At 36.2% G+C, this 21294-nt stretch overlaps 1 pseudogene; it reads left to right on the top strand.

The window, feature by feature from the left end:
• The first annotated feature begins 3245 nt into the window (after window positions 1-3245).
• LOC102818623 lies at window positions 3246-21018 on the top strand (annotated as a pseudogene).
• The last annotated feature ends 276 nt before the right edge of the window (window positions 21019-21294 follow it).

Here is a 21294-nt window from a genome sequence, read left to right as displayed (position 1 = left end):
GCAATGGCAATAAAAATTAAATAACACATAAAAAGCCCTTCACATGGTATTTGTCTCATACTAAATACTAATTAAACATGAGCTGAGTTATTGTAACTATTATTTCTGGAAATTTAGCAAAGTTTAATAGGTAGATTGTAGTAAAGGGACCATATTTTAATCTCTTTGAATATAACACCTTACCTATAAGGAAAACATTTAACTAAGAGTAAATTTTTATGGCAGTAAGTTTTCCATCCTTCACAATAAGTACTATCCCTTTGGGCAATGTACAACATGTTGATTTACATGCTTCAAAAGTGCTTTATTGCTGTCCAGTGGTCATATTTCTTTAATAAGGGTATAGTTTTACAAAAAGAAACTGTTTTGAGAGAACATGAGAAGCAAGGTCATAAAGAATAACAGGGATCCTCCATAAATCAAAGAAAGGGTAACAGTTAGTTAGGCAAGAGCCAGATGAGGGAAAGAGACCGCCTCTACAACTTAGACTGAAACATTTCCAAATATGAAGTAATCCCCATTTCAACTCTTTCAAATAGCACATGCTAATTTTTATAAATGGCATATTTATGGATGCTTTTATTACTATTTTTTTTCCCTAGACTATCATCATGAAGACACAAAATGCACAATGACTTAATATATTTCCAAATCTAGATGAGGTCGGCAGGCACATTGTCATGTTGTTGTTAAGCACAATGTAGCTAAGTATCGTGGTAGCCTGGAGAAAGAAACTAAACTGTAGAGCCTTGCCAAGGACTTCACAGAGGAGATGATCAAGATTGCAAAGGATAGATGTAAGTCACTGAGGAGGAAGAAATGAGAGATTCAACAAGAATTACCACTTACTGAATTTGCTCTATACACTATCCTATGTGCTGTGGTGAAAGTTTCATGAATATTGTATTATTTGATCCTTACAACCACTCCATGGGTAGATATTCTATTCTCCTTCTACAGATCTTGAAATGGATGGTCATAAAAAAGTAAGACTAATGTTTGCATAGTTAACTCAAGGCCGAGGTAACCTCCAAATTCAAGTCTGAATGATATGTTTTATCTACTCCAAAATACTACCCTGAGAACATTCCAAGAAAAGACATTGGAGTAGCAAAGTTATGACATTTTTTAAGAGAATGCCAAATTGTCAAAGTTAGTAGGTCAGAATCATAGAGCACGGGTTTAAGAAAAGACAAATTTTCTGCAGAGATAAGCTCAGGAATTTTCTTATTAAATATTCTTTAAAGTTTGTCCTTATTTTGCTGTTTATGTTCACTTACACTGAATCACTTATATAACCATCACTTTACTGTTCATATCTATGATATGCACATCATCACATCATACTACAATCTTATGTTCTTAAATTTATTCTTTAGTCTTCATCTCTCTGGATAATCTCTGCCTTCATGAAAAAAAAAATCAAATCACACAGATCATTTACCCCAATATTCTGACCAAAAGTAGTAGGCATTTTGTTTCTGCAAATCATAGATTCAACCATGGTATCATGAACTGAAGAATGAACCTTAAATAAACAAATTGTAATAAACTGAACAGTTTAAAATTAGGAAAGGTGTTTGCCAGACTTTCATTCTTTCACCATACTTAGTCAACCTGTCTGCTGAGCAAATAATTTGAGAAGCTGGGTTATATGAAGAAAATCATGGCATCAAAATTGGAGGAAAACTCATTAGCAACCTGTGATATGCAAATGATACAACCTTGATTGCTGAAAGTGAAGTGGACTTAAAATATTTATTGATAAGATTAAAGACCACAGCCTTTGGTATGGATTGCACCTCAATGTAAAGAAAACAAAAATCCTCACCACTGGAACATTAAATAACATCAAGATAAATGGGGAAGAGATTAAAGTTGTCAAAGACTTCACTTTGCTAAGATCAACTATCATCACTCATGGACATAGCAGTCAAGAAATTAAATGACATACTGCATAAGACAGATCTGCTGCACAAGACCTTTGAAGTGTTCAATAGCAAAGATGTCAGTTTGAATACTTAGGTTTGCCTGACTCAAACCATAGTATTTTCAATGACCTCACATACATGTGAAATTGGACAATTAATAAAGAAGACTGTAAAAGAATTAATGCATTTGAGTTACGGTGTTGAAGGAGAATATTAAAAGTACCATGGACCACCATTAGAACAAGCAGATCTATTTTGGAAGAAGTACAGCCAGAATGTGCCTTGTAAGCCATGATTTCCAGACTTCTTTCATACTTTTGAACATATTATCAGGAGGGATCAGTCCCTGGAGGAGGACATAATACTTGGTATAGTAGCGGGTCAGCAAAAAAGATGAAGACCCCCAATGAGATGGATTGACACAGTGGCAGCAGCAATGGGATCAAGCTTAACAATGGCTGTGAGGTTGGTGGAAGACCAGGCAGTGTTTCATTCTGTTGTGCATAAAGTCACTATGAATTGTTACCGCCTTCACAGCACCTAAAAACAACAACTACAATTGACCTGCAGCTAATCATGTCTTATAAAAGGCACTTAAAAATCATTTACATTTTGTCTGAAAAATGTCCCAGCAAAAATAAATTCAAAGTCAAACTTTCTAATTCAAAATTCTGACCTATTTGTTTTCAGTAGTGTTGCATTTCACATAAAGACAGTTTGAACACTTTGAGTTCTGATCTAGAATGGTCATTAAATGTACCATGACATCGTGACATTGTTAGAAGTGTGAAGCCTTGAGATTTGGTGAAATTGTAGGTTAGGTCATAGGATTCCACCTCTTAAATTATTTCTCAGGATTTTGATGGTGTTTTTTTGTTACACTGTTTTTGTCCTCTCAGGATTGTTGAGAAGCCCTATTCAATATTCTTCATCACATGCATACTTATACAGACCTAAACTCAATCGGTTTGGGAGATGACTATAATGTTTCTATATGATAGTAACTCTTGGTGTGTTTATGCTTCTGTAATCTATTGCTATGATACATACCACCTCCAAATTTATCCGCTCAAAACAAAGGCAGCATTTAATCTCCTCAAGTTTTTTGTAATTTTGTGAGAGCATGTAGGGACAAAAATGTTTCTGCTCTTATTGGCGTCGTTGGATTAGCTCACTGGCCAAGGGCTGGAACCATCTCATAGTTTGTTAACCTACATCTGACTGATGAACCTGGAGCTATGGTCAAAACACCTATACTTGGGTCTTCCACTTTTCTACTTGGTTTCCTCACCATTTGGTTGTTGGAATCTAAGAATGAGCATCCCAAGAGTAAGTCAAGAGGAGGCATGATCATCTTTTCAATAGTTAGCATTGTTGTTGTTGTGAAGTGCTGTCGAGTTGGTTCTGACCCATAGCGACCCTATATAGGATTTCCAAGGAGCAGCTGGTGAGCTTGAACTGCTGACCTTGCAGTTCAAACAGCTTTGCAGTCTGGCGCATTAGCCCATAGCATCACACCAGAAATGATATAATATCATTTTTGCCACATGCTATTAATTAGGTGCAGAGCTGCACCTTAAGCTGCACAATTAAGTATTCTGGCATACTCATACCCTGAACTGCTAACCAATATGTTGGTGGTTAAAACCCACTAGGCGCTCCTTAGAAATCCTATACAGGGTTGTTATGAGTCAGAACCGATGGTGACACTTAACTACAACAACAACAATGATATCTAAAGGAATTAGATGTCTTTGTTTGAAAGTACTCATGACTAATAATTCATGGCCATATTTTAAAACACTGTACTTAACTTCTCAGGCAATATGGACATTAATGTTCTATGTAAAGTCTCTCTTGTTTTGTTTTATTTAATCAAGTTGATTCCAATTCATAATGACCCTATATCACAAAGTAGAATGGTCCCATTAGGGTTTCCTAAGGTGAAATCTTCACAGGACCAGATCACCCAGCCTGTTCTATTATAGAGCTACTGATGGATTTGAACTGCCAATGTCTTGGTTGGTAACTGAGTGTTTAATCATTGCACCACTATAAGCCAGTAGTACATATTGTTTTCACAGACTATTAGCCAAAAGCTTGGTGAGTTGAATCCATCTAACAGTACTGCAGGGTAGTGGTTGTGAATTGGGCTGCGAACCTCAAAGTCAGCAGTTCGAAACTACCAGCTGCTCTGCAGGAGAAAGATGAGGCTTTCTGCTCCCGTAAAGATTTACAGTCTTGGAAACCCTGTACAGGGTCGCTAAGAGTTAGAACCGATTTGACAGCACTTAACAACAACAACAACAGTACTGCAGAAAAAACATTATGAAATAGTTATAAGGAGTAACACATGGATTCACAATGAGTTTGAGTTGACTTGATGACAACTCTATACTATTTAAATTCAAATTATTTTTGAAATACTGCCTTAACTAAAGTAAATTAATCATTTTTCCTTAAACACTGCATACTTTTTGCCCAAGTTTTATAGTTTGCATATGTTAATTAGCAAATTTGTTGTTATTGTTAGGTGCCATCGAATCGGTACTGACCCACAGCGACTTTATGCACAGCAGACCGGAACACTGCCCAATCCTGGGCCAACCTCACTACTGTTGTCACGCTTGAGTCCATCGATGCTGCCACTTGGCCAATCCATCTCTTTGGGGGTCTTCCTCTTTTCTTCTGACCCTCCACCTTACCAAACAGGATATCCTTCTCCAGTGACTGGTCCTTCTTGACAATATGTCCGAAGTATGAGAGGCGAAGTTTGGCCATCATGGCCTCCAAGGAGCACTGTGGCTACATTACTACCAATACAGATCTATTGGTTCTTTTGGCAGCCCATGACACCTTCAGTACTCTCCTCCAACACCATAACTCAAAAGGTTCAATTCTTATACGGTTTTCCTAATTCACTGTCCAGTTTTTGCATGCATATGAAGTTATTGAAAATACCATGGCTTGGGTCAGGTGCACCTTAGTCGTCAAGCTGACATCTTTGCTCTTCAACACTTTATAAAGGTCTTGTGCAGCAGATTTGCCTTATGCAATATGTCATTTGATTTCTTGACTGTTGCTTCCATGAGTGTTGATAGTTGATCCAAGAAGAATGAAGTCCTTGACAATTTCAATCTTTTCTACATTGATAAGAATGTTGTTTATTAGTCCAGGTGAGGATTTTTTCCTTCTTTACATTGAGATGTAATCCATCTGAAGGCTATGCTCTTTGATCTTCATCAGTAAATGTTTTAAGTCCTCTTCACTTTCAGCAAGCAAGGTTGTATCATCTGCATAGTGCAGGTTGTTAATGAGTCTTCCTCCAATCCTGATGCCATGTGCTTCTTCGTATAACCCAGCTTCTCAGATTATTTGCTCAGCATACAGGTTGAATAAGTATGGTAAAAGAATACAACTTTGTCGCACACCTTTCTTAATTTTAAACCATTCAATGTTCCCATATTCTGTTTGAACAACTGCTTCTTTGTCCAGGTACAGATTCCTCATGAGCACAATTAAGTATTCTGGCATACTCATACTTTGCAATGTTGTCCATAGCTTGTCATGATCCATGCAATTGATAGCCTTTGCGTAGTCAATAAAGTACAGGTAAACATCTTTCTGACATTTTCTGCTTTCAGCTAAAATCCATTGGACATCAGCAATGATATCCCTCATTCCATGGTCTCTTCTGAATCCAGCTTGAATGTAGCCGTTTCCGTATTACCTTTAGCAAAACTTTACTCGCATGGGATTTCAAAGATATTATCCTGTGATTTCTGCATTCTGCTGGGTCACCTCTCTTTGGAATGGGCACAAATATGGATCTCTTCCAATCAGTCGGCCAGATAGTTGTCTTCCAAATTTCTTGACAGAGATGAGTGAGTGCCTCCTGTGCTGCCTCACTTTCTTGAAAGATTTCAATTGTATTCCATCAATTCCTGGAGCCTTGTTCTTTGCGCCAATTCCTTCAATGCACTTTGGACTTCCTCTCTGAGTATCATTGGCTCTTGATCGTATGCTACCTCTTGAAATGGTTGAACATGAACCACTTCCTTTTGGTACAATGACTCTGTGTATTTATTCCATCTTCTTTTGATGCTTTCTGCATCATTCAATAATTTGCCCAGTGAATCTTTCAATAACGAAAGTCAAGGCTTGAATTTTATCTTCAGTTCCTCCAGCTTGAGAAATGCTAAGCATGTTCTTCCTTTTTAGTTTTCTGACTCCAGATCTTTGCACATTTTGTTATAATATTTGGCTTTATCTTATCAAGCTGATCTTTGAAATTTTCTGTTCAGGTCTTGTACCTCATAATTTCTTCCATTTGCTTTAGCATCTCTATGCTTGAGAGCAAGTTTCAGTGTGTCTTCTGACATCCATTTTGACCTTTTCCTTCTTTCTTGTCTTCTTAATGATTTTTTGCTTTCTTTCTATTTAATGTTCTTGATGTCATCCCATAACTCTTCTGGTCTTCTGTCTTTAGTGTTTAATGTGTCGAATCTGCTCTTCAGAGGATCTCTAAATTCAGGTGGAATATATTCAAGGTTATATTTTGGCTTTCATGGACTTGTTTTCATTTTCTTCAGCTTCAGTTTGAATTTGCATATGAATAATTGATGGTCTCTTCTACAGTCTGCCCCTGGCCTTGTTTTGACTGATCATATGGAGCTTTTCCATCATCTCTTTCCACAGATGTAGTCAATTTGATTTCTATGTATTCCATCTGGTGAGGTCCATATGTATAGTCATCTCTTAAGCTGTCTAAAGAAGGTATTTGAAATGAACAAATCATTGATTTTGCAGAAGTCTATCATACGTTTTCCAGCATCATTTCTATTACCAAGGCCATATTTTCCAACTACTGATCTTTCTTCTTTGCTTCCAACCTTCGAATTCCAATCACCAGTAACGATCAATACATCTTGATTGCATGTTTGATCAGTTTCAGGCTAAAGAAGCTGGTAGAATTCTTCTATTTCATCTTCACTGGCTTTAGTGGTTGGTGTGTAAATTTGAATAGCAGTGGTATTAACTGGTCTTCCCTGTAGGCACATGGATGTTATCCTATCACAGACAGCATTGTACCTCATGACTTATCTGAATACATCATTTTTGATGATGAATGCAACACCACTCCTCTTAAATTCGTCATTCCTGGCATAGTAAACCATGCGTTTGTCAGATTCAAAATGGCCAATACCAGTCCATTTCAGCTCACTAATGCCTAAGATATCAATGTTTATGCATTTCGTCTCATTTTTGACAATTTACAATAAGTGAGGTAATTTAGAGTTGTTGTTGTTAACTGCAATTGAGTTGTTTCTGACTCATGGTAACCCTATATAGGGCTTCCAAGGAATGACTGGTGAGTTTGAACCACCAGCCTTGTGGTTAACATCCAGGACTTCTTAAAGAGTCGGTCCAATTCAAAGTAAAAATAAGTAAGTTTGTTGGGAAAAAGAATTAATTTTGCCTTTTTATTTGTGTCTGAGAAAAAGCAGAATGCATAAACATTTATGTTACTGGTAATTGCTTCATTTTTTCTTGACTTTTCTTATTAATATTAATTTAAAATAAGGAATTGAATCTGTTTTAAAATACAAAAGAGATTATTGTTTTTGTATTATATAAGAAATATTATGTCCAGAGAAGTTACATGAAATTACAAATACCACACAGAGTCATGTTGGAAAATCTGAATCTTGAAACTAGAATTATTGAATGTTAGACTAGTCCTTTTAATTTTGATAGTGTTTTATTGAGATATAATTAATATATCATAAAATTCATTCACAGTTAATAGTTCTTAGTACATTCACAGAGTTGCACAACCATCACTATGATTAATTTTAGAACATTTTCATTGTCCCGCAAAGAAACCTCCTCTCTGTTAGCTATTATCCTCCATTTTCTTTCTACCCCACCCTAGCTCTAGGTAACCACTGATTTACTTTCTTTCTCAATTGCTTTACTTTTCTGGACATTTCATATAAACGGAGTCATAGAATATATGATGAGGCTTCAAAAATTTTATGGAAAATGAAATGAACAAATAATGAAAGCTTAATGGTGTCCTGGTGTGGTGCTGTAGAATAAGCATTGGATTACAAGGTTAGTTTGAACTGCAAGGTTGGTGGTTCAAACTCACTAGCCACTCCTTGGAAACCCTGTAAAGTGTAGCTTTAATTCAGAATCATCTTGGTGGCACGTAACAAAAACAACAACAATGCTTTCAAAGATCTATCATGTTGTAGCATACATTAGCACTTCATTCCTTTCTATGACTAAATAATATTCTATTGTCACTTTAGAAGAAAGATCTGATGATCTACTTCCGAAAACTCAGATATTAAAAACCCTATGATGAAGTGTTCTACTCAGACATACATAGGGACACCATGAATGAAAATAAACTTAATGACAATTATTTTTTTGGTATGGATATACCACATTCAATTACCCATTCATCACTCGTTGCATATTGGAGTTGTTTCTACCTCTTTGTTGTTTGGATTTCATTACTTAAAAAAAACAAAAACAAAACAAAAAAAAACCCTTTTTGTTATGAATTGAATGAAGGTTTCCAGAAAAGGTCATCAGTCCCACATTTACCAAATCATACACTTTTTGTCATTACAATAATTGTGAATAGCACTGCTGTGGAAATTTGTGTACATGTTTTCATTTCATTTGTATATACAATATTAAGTCTTTTGTTAGGTTTGCCAATGGTTTGTCAAATTTGTTAATCCTTTCAAAGAAGCAGCTTCTTGTCCTGTTGATTCTTTCTATAGTTTTTCTGTTTTCTATCTCATTGATTTCTGCTCTAATCTTTATTGTTTCTTTACTTTTGGTTGCTGTAGGTCCCCTCTGTTGGTCTGTTTCTAATTGTGGTAGATGCTGTGTTAATGTGTTCATTTTGGCTTCTTTTTGTATGTGTGCATTTATTGCAATAAATTATCCTCTCAGCACAGCTTTCACCATGTCCCAAAGATTTTGGTATGTTTTGTTTTTATTCTCATTTGTTTCTAAGAACTTTGTGAATTCACGTTTAATTTCTTCTTTTACCCAGTAACTTTTCAGCAGGGTGTTATACAATTTCTATGTATTTGACTTTATTTCCTTGGTCTTCCTATTGCTGAATTCTAATTTGATAGCACTGTGGTCTGAGAAGATGCTTTCTAACATTTTGATATTTGTAAATTTATGGCGGTTTGCTTTGTGGCCTAACATATGGTCTATTGTGGAGAATGTTGCATGCATACCAGAAAAGTGTGTATATTGTGCTGTTGTTGGGTTGAAAGCTCTGAACACATCTATGAACTCCAGTTGTGTTGTTTAGTTCTTCTGTGTCTCAGTTGGCTTATTGTGTTATTTAGTTCTTCTGTGTCTTTGTTGAGTTTCAGAAAGATGTTTACCTGTGCTTTATTTAATACGGCAAAAGCTTTCAATTGTGTGGATCATGACAAGTTATGGACAACATTGCAAAGTACGAATATTCTGGAACACTTAATTGTGCTCATGAGGAATCTATACATGGAACAAAGTCAGTTGTTCAAACAAAACATGGGAACACTGAATGGTTTAAAAATAAGAAAGGTGTGCGACAGGGTTGTATTCTTTCACTATACGTATTCAACCTGTGTGCTGAGCAAATAATCTGAGAAGCTGGGTTATATGAATACAAATGTGGCATCAGGATTGGAGGAAGACTCATTAACAACTTGCGATATGCAGATGATACAACCTTCTTGCTGAAAGTGAAGACGACTTAAAATACTTACAAAGATTAAAGAGCACAGCCTTCAGTATGGATTATATCTCAATGTAAAGAAAGCAAAAATCATAACCACTGAACCAATAAATAATATAATGATAAATGCAGAAAAGTTAAAGTTGTCAAAGACTTCATTTTGCTCAGATCAACCATAAACACTCATGGAAGCAGCAGTCAAGATATCAAATGATCTATTGCATTAGGCAAATCTGCTGCACAAGACCTCTTTAATGTGTTGAGGAGCAAAAATGTCAGTATGAGGATTAAGGTGCACCTGACCCAAACCATGGTATTTCAATAACTTCATATGCATGTGAAAGTTGGATAGGGAATAAGGTAGCTTGTAGAATAACTGATGCATTTGAGCTATGGTGTTGGAGGAGAATATTAAATGTACCATGGACTGCCAAAAGAACAAAACAATCTGTGTGAAGAAATACAGCCAGAATGTTCTCTGGAAGCCAGGATGGCCAGACTTTGTCTCTCATATTTCAGACATATTGTCAGGAGGTACCAGTTGCTGGAGGAGGATATCATGGTTGGTAAAGAAGAGAGTCATAGAAAAAAAGGAAGGCTCTTAATGAGATGGATTGGCACGGTGACAGCAACAATGGGCTCAGGTGTAGCAGTCATTTTGAGGTTGGCCCAGCCCTGGTCAGTGTTTCTTCCTGTTGTGCATAGGATCACTATGAGTCAGTACCAACTCAATGACATTTTCTACAACAATAATTCATTTATTTCTACTCTAATCTTTAGTATTTCTTTTCTTCTGGTGACTGTAGGGTTACTTTGCTGGTCTCTTTCTAATTTTTTGGAGATGTTGTTTTAATGTTTTGATCTAGGTTCTTTCTTCTTTTTGGATATGTGTGTTTATTACTATAAATTACCCTCTGAGCACTGCATTTGCTGTGTTGCAAAGGTTTTGGTATGTTGTGCTTTTGTTCCCATTTGATTTAAGGAATTTTTAAATTTCCTTTTTACTTCGTTCTATTAACCACTATCTTTTAAGCAGGGTGTTATTCAATTACCATGAATTTGATATTTTTTCCTTGATATTCCTATTATCTTCTAATTTCATAGCAGACAATGCTTTTTGTTGTTGTTCTTTTTACATGCTATCGAGTCAGTACCGACTAATAGCAACCCTGTAGTTTAGATTGACTTAAAAGAGTATACTAGAAGGTGAACTAACTTAAATTTTGGATTTAGCTATTATTGTTGCAATATTGCTCTACTGAAATTACACATGGATATTGTGTTTATAACAATTTCCATTGCTTCTGATGTAAAACTTTGGGGCTCCATTTACTCATTTACCCTTGTTTGAAACAGCACCAGAACTTAATAAAAGATTGGCTCTACTAAGAGTCACTACTTTGGACCAACTCTAAGCAGTTGTCAGATGTGTATCTAGTCAAGTCTGAGCTTTGGTTAGAATCTTTAGTTTAATAAGAAGATGTCAGAGTCCCCATGGGCCCAATTGATAGTCAAAATATAAGCATCTGTTAGCTATTGCCTATATGAACATCAGATTGTTGTCAGATAATGTAATTTAAAGCTTTCTGTTAAGCAGTTTTTATCAATATTCAGCTTTGGGAAATAATATTCATGGAAAACTGAATACAAAGTTTCTAATTATATGTTTCTGGAAAATTAAAAGTTCCCTAGATCATGCCAAAATTATGTCACAGTTTTAATTTTCTCATAAAATTATTTTATAGAATTTATGCATTGGAACTATGCCATTTGATTTACTTAGGGACGTCGATTGGAATGTTGCTCACTATACTACACTGTGTCCTTTTCTTGAAGACCCTTTGGAGATATTTCTCTTAGGCTTTTCTATTAGGAAAAAATATTTCAAAAGGACCGTTTTGTTTCCTTCTCTGCTCTGCTTTGTAAGTTAGGATACTTAAATGAAATTGTATATCAACTATATAAGTAGGATTTTAGTTTCTGCAGTTTGGGGTAAGATTTTAACCTTCTCCATTATTCTTCCTATACTTGTTTTCTTTTTTATTCAACATCTTCATTTTGTTTTTGTTATATATATGATTTTGGATGTTATAAGTACTTTTAAGAATTAAAAATGGAATAAATACATTAAAACAAGAAGTACACAGATAGGTGATTTCTGAAAAAAATATCTTTAGGAAAAATATTTTTTTATAGTATCTTTTAAAACAAGGTTATTCTGTTGTCCTTAGAGGAACAACTCCCATGATGCAGAGGGAGCCACATGCCAAGGAACAATGGGTAGTTTCTTGGAGCTGAGAGTGGTCCCTGGTTGACAAACAACAAGAAAGTGGGGATCTCAGACCTATAACTGTATACAAGTTGAATTCCATCAGCCTTCCATGCTGAGCCTCAGCCTTGTCTGCTCCTTATTTCATAGTTAGGAATATGAACACAGGATCCAGCTAACTTGTGCTTATACTTCTGATACTGTGAAATAATATGTTTTTTGTTGTTTTAAGGTACTTGCTGTTATGTGCTCTTGAGTTGATTCCAATTCATAGGGACCCTAAATAGGGTTTCCAAGAGAAGTTGGGTGGGTTTGAGCTACCAATCATGTGGCTAGCAGTTCAATGCTTATCCTATAGCATCACACGAGGACTCCTACTTAGTTTGTGGTAATTTGTTATGCAGCACTGGAAACTAAATTCAGAGAAATTCTGGCCAGATTTACCAACATCAAATAAAATGATTGAATTTTAAAGAAAGTCCTTTGGATATCCAACTTTACAGACTAATTTATCATATTAATCTAATGAGATTGTTACAAGACTTGTTCATGTCAATGCTTTATGTCAGATGACAGTGGAATATATAATTATGATGTAAAAGAAAAAAAATATGAGCCAAGGACTTTATAATCAGCTAAACTGAATTTCATCTATAAAGACTGCAGATAAACTATTACAAGCATGTGAGAACTCATGACATATTGCTCTCATGAGCCCTTCCTGAGAAATCTAGTAGAGAATAATTTTCGTACCACCAAATGGCTAGAGAGAAATTAAAAACAGTATTTACTGTGAGCGTAAAATGTATGCTTACTTGTGAAGTTCAAACTAATTGATGACTTTATAAGGGAAGCAAGTATATGCAATAACTCTATCCTATGAAAATGTTGATGCAGTAGTAATATAAAATATGGAGGCAGAATAGAGAATCTATACGAAGTGTAGAATATGACTTTGCCTGTATTTGCCAGGATCGGACATTGTTTCGTTCTGCTGTGCATGGGGTCACTATCAGTCGGTTCTGACTTGATGGCACCTGACAATGACAACAACAACATTGCTATCAAAGAAGTCCTGGTGGTGCAGAGGTTGTGTTTGGCTTCTAAACAAAAGGTCAGAAGTTGGGACCCACCAGCCACTCAATGAGAGAAAAATGTGGCAGTTGGCTTCTGAAAAGATTCATAGCCTTGAAAATCCTACAGGACAGTATACTCTGTTTTTACAGTTTCTGTGAGGTGGAATCAGCTGGAAAGAAAATTTAAAAAAATGGCTAACTATCAATTGGAAGTAAAAGATAATTTAAATGAAATGGTGAGGTAGAAGAAAGGAGAAGAACAGATTAGCTAATTTTAATATTGCTTATAGTAGAAAATTCTTAAGCAGTACGTGTATGAATTGCATGCATTATTTTTGCATTTCTTATCAAGATAATAAATTAGTACTGGCTTTAATGAAATTATATGAAATCATTTGCATATTGGTCACATTTAGAAAAATGTACACATATTATCTCTATATGCTATGTTGGAAAGATCACCTGGAATATATATAAATTCAAGGAACAAATGTATTATATATATCTAAATCTGCTTATGTTAGAATAAACAGCAATTAAAGGACAAATAATGAGATAAATAAAAAGTTTCCTTGGAGATTGGAAAGCATGAGAAAGAATTCAGGCTTCTTTAAATACTTATCATTTTGCACATATGAATTTTGGAGTCATGTAAATAATTTATGAAAGCATACATCAAAAGTGATTCCAGTAGGTTTTAAACACAGTAGTATGTACATCAAGCTCTGGTAGCGTAGTGGTTACAAATCGGGGTGCGAACCTTAAGGTCAGCAGTTCGAAACTACCAGCTGCTCCGCGGGAGAAAGATGAGGCTTTCTACTCCAGTAAAGATTTACACCCTCGGAAACCCTGTACAGTGTCTCTATGGGTCGGAACCGACTCAATGGCACTTAACAACAACAACAACAACAGTATGTACATCACTTATAGGCTGAGGACAAAAATAATTGCAGAATACATTTCTTAAACTGTTTCAGTCATCATTTCATTGGCTGTTGTTGTTAAGTGCCATTGAGTTTCTTCTGACCCATAGTGACCCTGTATAGGCTTTCCAAGGAGCAGCTGGTGAGCTTGAAATGCAGACCTTGTGGTTCAAATAGACTTTGCAGTCTTGAACATTAACCCACAACACCACACCAGGACTCCAGTGCTGGTCATTCTATTCAGTGACTCCTGGGTGTGGTCCCATACCTAAATTGGCTGAATATGATGGTTTCATTTATGAATGAATGACCAGACTGGACTAGAAATTTTGGCCACAGTTTTTGAACAAACTATAGTAAAAATTTTAAAAACAAAAATTTTATAAAAAACATGTCTTAAAAAAAGAGTAAAGGAGAAAAAGTAAGAGTCATGAGAAAGTATTATTTATCTTTTATTTATTGACTTTATGTATCCCTTTTCTGACTTTTAACTTCTATTCTTTGGATTGAGAATATTCTATTTAAACCTGTGACATTAAGAATATACTTCTACTTGTTTGGTTTAAGAAAATCTTATAGTGGGGGCTGGGGGAAGACAAGGATATGAAATGTAGCAATAAGCTATTAGAGGTACTGAGCATAGCTACTAGTTTTCCATAAAAGTCCTTTGAATTTAATCTTCCTTTCTCTAAATGTATTTCCATTTTACATTATATTCTCACACTGGAAGAAGAAATAAATAAAAGATGTATCCTTTACTTGTATTAGTAAATAGACCTATCATCTTTCCCCTTTTCCCCTTAAAACTTACTTGGAAATCTCTCCAGCCCACCAATCTTAGAAGATTTGTCTTAAGCCACTTTGCCTTAAACCTGGTGAGACTCTCTCATGCCAATCTTGCTTTAATCACATTCCTTTATGTGTAGGGAATGCCTATCATAGTAAAATATGAAAACTTTGCTCACCACATTGTTCTTGTATGACATATATTGAATGTGGTTTATTCATTTGCTTTTATAAAATAGTAAATTTCTTGATTCAATTGAACAATGATTGGTAGAAACTATAATTATATGCTCTGAATAATTGGGAAAAACAGATGTTGGAGGCATAACACGCATCTGAGATTGTTTTTATAACAGTTTGTGCAGTTGTCTTTTTGAAAGGAAGGTATAGAACTTCATCTTTTAAATTTTTTACAAGTGTATATTTTCAAGTAGGAGCTTGCATAAAATCTCTGTACTGGAAACTGTTACTCCCTTGGATCAGGAACAAGGTCTGGTGATATACTTGAAGAGGATAAGAAAGGGGGCTCTCCCTCAACTATGTCTCCACTTTAGAGAAGATTTATATCATCAAGTGAGATACGTGTAACAGTCTATTAGCTCTTTCTTCACCTCACAGTCTTCATTACTCATCCTGAATCTACTCCATGTTTTCTCATATGAACTATTTTAACCCCCATAAATCTTGCCTTTTTTCTACCCTGCTGTGTTCTTCACACAGACTCTCATTTACATCAATCCATTCTTCCTGTTACAGCTAAGTGTAGGAGTCTCTTGTGAGAACTCAATAACGTTCAGTAATTCAAAATACAGAGAGGTCTTAAGAATCTTAAGAGACTGTGAGGAAGTTTAAATGTGAGAAGACAAGTTGTTGTGATGGGTTGTCCACAAATATGGTTGCCAACGATTCCTTCAATGTGTATGTTGTTTTTGTTAAGTGTTGTTGAGTCAGTTTCAACTCATAGCCACCCTGTAAAGGATTCCAAGGAGCGACTGGTGAGCTTGAACCACCAGCTTTGTAGTTCAAATGACTTTGCATTCTGGTGCACTAACCCACAGCTTCATTGTTGTTGTTGTGTTAAGTGTCATTGAGTCATTTTGATCCACAGCGACCCTGTATAGGATTTCTGAGGAACAGCTGGTGAGCTTGAACTGCTTACCTTGCTGTTTAAACTGACTTTACAGTCCAGCGTCTTAACCCACAGCACCACACCAGGACTCCCCAGCTTCAATTGTTGTTGTTGTTAGGTGCCATCAAGTCGGTACCAACTCATAGCAACCTTATGCACAGCAGAATGAAACACTGCCCGAATCCTGGGCCAACCTCACTATCGTTGCCACACTTGAGCCCATTGATCCTGCCACTTTGCCAATCCATCTCATTGGGGACCTTCCTCTTTTTCTCTGACCTTCCTCCCTACCAAGCATGATATCCTTCTCCAGCGACTGGTCCCTCCTGACAATATCTGTTTACCTTCTTTGTTTGTTATGTCTGACTCTGAGACTTGCTTTCACAGAGGAGATGAAACTGTGTGATTCCCAGTCTTAGGTTCTAAGAAGTAGGGTACTGTTTGTTGTTGATCTCTTGCAAAGAAGCTTGAGCTCACTTTGCTGTGAGATATTTCAGTCGCACAGGCTGAGGAACCAAATATGCAAGTGAAGTCATTTCAGAAGTTCCAGGCCTAGCAAGCATTCAATTGAATGCGGCTGCAAGAATGACATGGCCAATATCAGACAAGCAGAAGTCAAGAAACTAAATAATAACCAAATCTTCTATAAAAAATACCTCTTTAAAGTATTAAAAAAGAAAATGTGTTACTTTAGGGACTGTTGTATTTTCAGTCAGCTCATATGCATGCCCCCACACCTTTGTCAGTTTGTCATGCATGGTGGTTTGAATGTAGCTGAAAGCTATGCCACTGATGTTTCAAATACCGGCAGGATCACCCATAGTGACCAGTTTAAGCAGAGCTTCAAGATCAAGAATAAATTATGAATAGGTGATCTATGTCTGTGTGATTAGCTCCCAAAAACCTTATGAACTGCAATGAAACATTATCTGACATGGTGCTGGAAGATGAGAATATTAGTTGGAAGGGACTCAAATTATAATTGGAGAATAACTTCCTCTTCTAGTAGAATTGACCTTAATAGTGTAGATGGAACAAAGATCTTAGGACCTTCATTTGATGATGGGGCACAATTCAAAACAGGAATAAATAGCTACACACAGCCATTTATAATTGGAACATAGAATGTACGTAATATTAATCTAGGAAAAGTCATCAAAAATGAAATGAAATACATAAAAATTGATATCCTAGGTATTAGTGAGCTGAAATGGACTAGTATTGGCCATTGTGAATTGGACAATCATGATTTACTATGTCAGGAATGACAAATTGAAGAAAGATGGCATCACATTGGTTATCAACATAGCATTTCAAGAACTATCATGAAGAACAGTGCTGTCTGTGATTGGAAAATATTCATACATCTACAAGGAAGGGCAGTTAATACCACTATGTTGTTATGTGCCATCGAGTCACTTCCGACTCATAGCGACCCTGTACAGGGTTTCCGAGGCTGTAAATCTTTACGGGAGCAGAATGCCTCATCTTTCTCCCGCGGAGTGGCTGATAGTTTCGAACTGCTGGCCTTAAGGTTTGCAGCCCGATTCGTAACCACTACACTACCAGAGTTTATGCAGCAACTGCCAAAGACTCTGATGAATAAGTTGGAAAAATTCTATCAACTTCTTCAGTCTGAAATTAATCAAACATGCAATAATGATGTATTGATAATTACTGATGATTTAAGTGCAAAAGTTGGAAACAAAGGGGGGATGAGTAGTTGGAAAATATTGTGTTAATGATAGAAATGATGCTGGAGACGGCATAATAAAATTTCACAAGATGAATGACTTATTCATTGCAATGATCTTTTTTCAACAACATAAATGGCAATTATACATTGGACTTTACCAGATGGTATATATGGGAATCAAATTGACGACATCTGTGGAAAGAGACAATGGAGAAGTTCATCAGCCAAAATAAGGCCAGGGGCTGACTGTCAAAACTCAACTAGCGCATATGTAAATTGAGGATAAAATTGAAGAAAAGTAGAACATGTTCACAAAAGCCAAAATATGACTTTCAGTATTTTTGTTGTTGCTAGTAAGTGTCATTGAGTCAGTTCTGACCCATAGCGACCCTGCATAGGGTTTCCTAGGAGCGGATGGTGAGCATGAACTGCCAACCTTCCAATTCAAACTGACTTTGTGGTCCAGTGCATTAACCCACAGCAGTATACCAGGACTCCGATCTTGAGTGTATTCCACCTGAATTTAGAGATCTTGTCAGGAATAGATATGACTCGTTGATACAATGACTGAAAACATGAAGAGTTGTGGGATGACATCATGAGCATTGTTGTTGTTGAACTGGTTCTGACTTACTGTGACCCTGTATAGGACTTCCAAGGAGGGGCTGGTGAGCTCAAACCACCACCTTGTGGTTCAAACTGACCTTATGGTCCAGCGCATTGACCCATAGTACCACACCAGGACTCCTCATGAACATTATGCACCAAGAAAGCAAAAAAATCATTTAAAAAGTAGGAAAAACAAAAGTGGATGTCAGAAGAGATTCTGAAACTTGCTCTTGAATGTAGAGTAGCTAAAGCAAAAGGAAAAAATGATGAAGTAAAAGAGCTGAACAGAAAATTTCAAAGAGCAGCTCAAGAAGACAAAGAAAAATATTATAATGAAATGTGCAATGACCTGTGTTAGTAAACCAAAAAGGAAAAACATGCTTAGCATTTCTCAAGCTGAAAGAACTGAAGAAAATGTAAAATCCTCAGGTTGCAATATTGTAGGATTCTATGGGCAAATCTGGGTTGGAGAAGTACACTCTGAATGCTCCTCAGAAGCCAAGATGACCAAATTTAGTCTCTCTTGGAGGCCAAGATGGCCAAACTTCATCTCTCATATTCTGGACATCTTGTCAGGAGGGACCAGTAGCTGGAGAAGGATATCATGTTTGGTAAGGTGAAGGGTCAAAGAAAAAGAGGAAGACCCCCAATGAGATGGATTGGCCCAGTAACAGCATTGATGGACTCAAGCATGGCAACAGTAGTGAGGTTGGCCCAGGATCAGGCAGTGTTTTGTTCTGCTGTACATAAGGTTGCTATGAGTCAGTACTGACTCGATGGCACCTAATAACAACAACAATGACCAAAACCAGAAGAGTTGTGAGATGACATCAAGAAGAGGAAGCAAGCAAAAAGCCATTAAAAAGAAAGAAAAGACCAAAATGGATGTCAGAAGAAACTTGTTCTACAGCATAGAGATGCTAAAGTGAATGGAACAAATGAAGAAGTAAAAGAGTTGAGTAGAAAACTTCAAAGGGCAACGGAAGAAGACAAAATATTATAATGAAATGTACAAAGACCTGGAATTAGAAAACCAAAATCAAGAAAAACATGCTCAGCATTTTTCAACAGAAGAAGAAAATTCAGTCCTTAACTTGAAATATCAAAGGATTCTATGTGCAAAATATTGAATGATATAGAAAGCATTAAAAAATAAGTTGGAAGGGGCATAAGTGCAGGGCTTGGACAGGAAGACAGAATTAAGGGAAACGCTAAACACCTTCTCTCTGGGATGCGAACCGCTGTATCTGCAGTACTGGGCCTGGCCCCATCATGCTTCTCCTACTGAGTGCTGTGGAAGGCCAGGGCACTGCCATCACCCATGCTCTGAACTCTGGGCCAGAGTCATTATTTAGTTCTTAGACTTGGTCATGTAAGATACAAAGTTACACAGAGACAGATCAAAGCAGCTCATAAACCAATGGTTTTACAATGTCATTCAGGCAAAATAAAAGCAGCTGGTGAGCCAGTAAAAGAAGGGAATGAGAACTACTTCACCTGCATAACTAAAGCTTATGAAATGTTGTCTGATCCAGTGTAAAGATGAGTACATTTAACAGTGTAGATCCTACTTTTGATAATTCATTTCCTTCCAAAAGTGAAGAAAAAAAGACAATTTCTTCAAAGTGTTTTCCCCATGTGGTAAAAAAAAAAAAAAAAAAAAAAATCAAAACTGTTCCTAAACTTGGTGATATGAATTAATTATTTGAAGATGTAAACACATTTTACTTCTTCTGGTGTAATTTTGATTCTTGTAATGAGTTTCTTATTTATATGAAGAAGAAAAAGAAAAAGCAGGATGTTGTGATAAGAGACGATGGATTGAAAAGCAGAATAGAGCAACAAGGTTACAAAGGAAAAAGAATAAATGAACAGAATAAGAATACTGGTGATAGTGCATATATCTGTGATCTGGAAATCAAGGAAGAAGAAAAATCCAAGAAGCAGAGAAAAGCTAATGCAGAAGAAAAATGGAAGGAATGAGAAGCTAAAGAAAAGCAAAAACAAGCTAATCTAGAAGCTGCTTGACTAGCTAAAGAGAAAGAAGAAGAAATTAGATAGAAAGCACTATTTGCAACAAAGGAGAAAGATATTCAGAAAAAAATTCCATTAAGAGGGAAAACCAAAAACTTCGAAATTCAGGCAAGACTTTTCTGACAATGAGGAGCAGTGGGAAGTGGAAAAACGTTGTGATCGACTTCACTAGCAAGCTTACAGTGCTTGAATGAAACACTTGTATCATCTACAAAGGAAATAGGGAAGACTGATCAGGAGAAATAGAAGAAATAAATGAACAAATTAGAAAAAAGAACGAGAGAGCTGAGGCTTGTATGCAAAAAGCATCTAAAAATGCTAAGAAATCAACTGATGGAGGTAGAAATGGCAGTAAAAGTTGCTTAGAAAATGATCTGAAGTTACTCATTAAAGCTGTGAACATTGCCAATTACATGAATATACATACTTCTTCTGGAGTCAAGAGAACTGCCAGAGACATTATTGGCAAAACAAATAGTCTCTGAAACCTTGACTCTAATCAAAAAGATGATATAAACAGGAGCGCTTTTGATAAATTTATAAAGGAATATGCAGGCAATTCAACACCTTCAGAATGGTTTGAAGCAGGTTTATGCACAGATATCATCACCCGGACAACAGAAGAACAGAAACTTTTGGAACAAGCTTTGAAAACATATCTAGTAAATATACTTGAAAGATGGGAGAAAATAGCAGAAGCAGTGCCTGGCAGGACAAAGAAAGACTGCATAAAACAATATAAAGAACTCGTCAAAATGGTAAAAGCCAACAAAGCTTTTCAAAGAGCAAATAGAGTCAAGAGCTAACTCCATAACTATCTTAGTTGGGTGTGCATTTTTGTAATAAAACAGAAATACTGTGAAAACACAAAAAGATGAAAGGAATACATACAATCACTATAGTAGTGTGCCGTGAAGTTGGCTCTGATTCACATCGACCCTGTATCGAGTTTCTGAGGCTGTATTTCTTTACAGGAGTAGAAAGCCTCTTTTTCATGTGTAATGGCTAGTAGTTTTGAACTGCTGATTTTGTGGTTCACAGCCCAACTCATAACTACTACATCACCAGAGCTTCTTACTCAA

This window comes from Chrysochloris asiatica, unplaced genomic scaffold (assembly GCF_000296735.1).
Source record: "Chrysochloris asiatica unplaced genomic scaffold, ChrAsi1.0 scaffold00049, whole genome shotgun sequence".
NCBI classification, from domain to species: Eukaryota; Metazoa; Chordata; class Mammalia; order Afrosoricida; family Chrysochloridae; genus Chrysochloris; species Chrysochloris asiatica.
The sequence above is the reverse complement of the archived record's forward strand: the minus strand, read 5'-3'. Positions and strand labels throughout refer to the sequence as shown.